This window comes from Trichechus manatus, unplaced genomic scaffold (genome assembly GCF_000243295.1).
Source record: "Trichechus manatus latirostris isolate Lorelei unplaced genomic scaffold, TriManLat1.0 scaffold00031, whole genome shotgun sequence".
NCBI classification, from domain to species: domain Eukaryota; kingdom Metazoa; phylum Chordata; class Mammalia; order Sirenia; family Trichechidae; genus Trichechus; species Trichechus manatus.
In genome coordinates this window covers 13,688,183-13,691,808 of record NW_004443967.1, presented here as the reverse complement: position 1 = coordinate 13,691,808, position 3,626 = coordinate 13,688,183, and the positions used below count along the sequence as shown (strand labels likewise).

General features: G+C 48.7%; 1 protein-coding gene across 1 annotated transcript in view; it reads left to right on the top strand.

The window, feature by feature from the left end:
- Positions 1-3,626, top strand: part of CPXM2 (carboxypeptidase X, M14 family member 2) — a 136,169-nt gene that overhangs the window by 107,681 nt on the left and 24,862 nt on the right. The window lies entirely within an intron of this gene.

Here is a 3,626-nt window from a genome sequence, read left to right as displayed (position 1 = left end):
TGACAGTTTTCATTTTCCCCCATTCCTATGCAAGGTTTGACTTACATGTTCACAAAATTCACCCGGTTTGGGTCATAGAACAGTTCCAACTTTGCCCTGCTTCTCTCGTTCAGTATTCGCTCATTAGCCATTTTTCCTTACTGTCTTCATAATTACAATTGTAGTGTTGCGGAATATGCTGGTGAGTGGAAACGTCATAGTTTTCTCAACATTTTCTTGTTCCGGAGCGTTTTGATATCTCCCAAATTTAATTAATACTGAGAAAATGTAAAACACCCTGCAACAAGTGTGCATATCATTGTACCATCCTATGAGAATGATTTCCTTCTGATACGTTACCAGAAATTTAGAAGAAGGGGCTCCTTATTTTATCCCTTTGGGAGAGAAGGAAAGAAGCAGCAGTGCCTGGAAGTCAGCAGATGCCAGCCCGGCAAAGTTTAATTCCTGTTTCAGAGAAGGCGAAACAGTGTGGAAGAGGTTAAGCGTCTTTGAAGCCCGGCTGCTGGCTAAGGCCGTTGTTTCTTAACTTCCGTTCCCCACTGTTGCCCTCCTAAGGAGCCTTTTTAGATATTTCTGTCTTAATAGCCCTCCTCATCATATTAAATACTAAGGAGTAAGACTTTGTTGAGTAGGGTCGAGGTTTGTAGAACCACAAAGCATTGCAGTAGCTAAGATTGTTAAGCCTCCAAAGAACCGGTTTCTCCCCTCGGGGATGATACCGCCCTTATTGAGAATGCATGCTCTAAGGCCGTTAGGAAAATTCTAGTCCCTACTCCCTCTTTAGCTGTCAAGACTCAAAACATTTACCACGAAGACCCAAACGCAAGAAAACAACAACAACAACAAAAAACACTTTGACTCTTTTTAGGAATAAATAATTGTATTTTCTGACAAGGAAGAGCTGCATTTAAACGGAGAACTCCATTCCTGGTGAAGCTCGTGGTTGCTTTGCTGAGAGGAGCGGGGCGTGTCGCCACCCAGGTCCTTGGTGATGCTGGTGGCCACTGGAGAAATGCTTCCTGGCATTTCCAAGGGCCCGCTGTATGGAGAGAATTATAGGGAACACCCATAAAAGAGGAGACTCTGCAAATGCCCCCACTCTCACGCTTGCAAAGATGGGTGCAATGTCACGGTGCGGTGGCATGCCGGTCATCTACTTCGCTGGCATTTTTCCAGGGAAAGTGTAGCTGGTATAAGACTATGCAACAGTGTGAAGTGTGAGGAGGTAATTCCAATGACTCGTGGCCCGAGGGCCGTGTCATGCTGAGAGACCGTGGCCACGGCTGAGTTTGGCATCCCAGGGGAAGGTCCCATCTGTCTGTTCCAGTGTCAAGGTCATGCTCAGTAGCCCTGGAGGCACAGTTCTCTATAGCTAATTGAAAGGGGGAGGAGGATAAGCATTAAATGACAGCCAGGCCCTGTGCTGAACGCTGGGCATTCATTGCCTCATTCATGATGAGCTGGCTGACTCTGTCGTCTGCAGAACTAGTGATTCATCTGAAAGCAAGATTGTGGATCATCTACAGATCAGGACTTGGCGGGGTCCGTGCCGGTGGTGAAGGATGGCTCTGCCCCCCCCGGGGGCCCCAAGGCGGGGGGCCCTTTTTTTTTGGCCTTTTTTCGGGCCGTTCCCGGGGGGTGGGCCCAACTTGGTTGGGGGGGGTGCTTGTCCTGATTGCTTTATTGAACCTTCATGGGTGAATATGAGTGTGGAATGAACCCTGAGAGTCCAAAGTCCTGATTCCACCTGGCACCATCTGTGTGACCCAGGACAATCCCCTTAATGTCGCTCTGAGCCTCAGTCTCCATATCTGTAGAATGGGGGCAATCGCATCTGCCTTACCAATTTACCTACTTCACCTGGTTGTCGTGATGATGAAATTCAGTAGAGAAATCGATCTTATTGTTATACTCATTATTAGCGACGTGATTACTGTGTTTCTTACTAAAACAGCGCTCCTTGTATGTGGTTCCACCTTATCCTGGAATATTCACCCCTCCTGTTGGTGGGTGTAGATGCTGTTACCCTCCGATGTTGTTCCTCCATTTGGGGTGGGTTTCTGGTTTTGCCCTCAAGCAAGAGTCCTTTAGCGTCAGCCTTCTCTTACGTAAATATCATGGCACAAAGTGAGTCATCAAGTGAAGCGTGTTCCCCACCAGGAGCGGTGAGAGAATTAGAACCTGATTTCCTGACCAAGGCCGTACCCGAATCACCTCACAGATGTGCCATAAAAGCAAAGCGATGGCGGCCGTAGTCTCTCCAATCCTGTAGAAACATTCATGGTGCTCCTTAAACCCACTCTGTCCTGTCGTTGTTTAGTGTTACGTTATGGAAGGCAAGTGAAGCAGACAGAGCTATAACTCAGCTTTATCATAAATTCTGCATAATACCAATTTTCCGGTTCTAACAGATGTTAACCCACCATAACATCGGTAACAGATTTGTTTATTTACAACTTACAGGGACATTTTGTGGATCATTTGGTGGATGGAGATTTCTTTGGGAGGTTGTTAGAGCACGTCCAGGTCCACGCTGCCCCTCTGCGGGCCATGTCCTTCCCCTCTGACTACCAGCCCAGCTCCGGCTTGTCTTTCAAAGGATGAAGCCCTCCTGATGGTACCTGCCTGCCCAGCATTCTGGCCAATGTCCTTCCTTGCCGCTCTGGCAGCTCCCGGGCTTCCTCCTGGTCTGTAACACACTCATGAAATTGTCCTGTGACACCTCACCTCCACCACCAGCCCCTGTCCTCCCCGTGCCCAGTAGAGTTGCTGGCGAGGAGTGGGCACTGCAGTAAACCTTGTTGAGGGAATAGACAGATGCTGTTTGAATCAGACCTTCTTCCACTTGGGGATGGCAAAGCCGATGTACCCTGGCACATCAAAGCCGCTCAGAGCTCACTCCCAGACCCATGTGCTGTTCGGTGATGTGAAGCAGGGGACCCTCTGGGGAGAGGCTGTGTCCGCTTCCCTCTGCTGCCGAGGGCGGCTTGTTCTGCTGGGGCTAGCTATGCACTCAGTGCCTCTTAGCCAGCTGGTCTCATTGGCTGTAGATGAGGCTGTCAGTCTTTGATGAAAATAAAGAAATAAATACACAAGCAAACTGCTGTCGAGTTGATTCCGACTCACGGCGACCCCACTTGTGTCAGAGTAGAACTGCACTCCACAGGATTTTCAAGGCTGTGACCTTTCAGAATCAGATCTCCAGACCTTTCTTCTGAGGCACCTCTGGGTGGATTTGAACCCCCAGCCTTTCGGTTAGTTGTTGAGTGCTTAACCATTTGCACTCCCCTAGGACTCCTAGCTTGACTTTAAAAGCAGAATTCAGAAAAACGGCAGGAATTTCTGAATCCCTTGCATATCACTGCCTTGTTGAAGCCTGCTTTTCCTGCCCCGCAGCCCTGTGATTCCCATCAGCATAGTCGCCTGCACCTTTCTTCCTCAGCACTGATGAGCTGGGTGATCGTAGGACTCATGTCTGTCTGTGGCTGTGCCATCAGCTCCAGGTGGGCAGGCACGGTGTCTGTTCCTCAGCCTGACGCAGGAGATGATGATTGAATTATGGGAAAAAATACTCAACAACAAAAAGACTAACAACCCAATTTAAAAATGAGCAAAGGACGTGGATA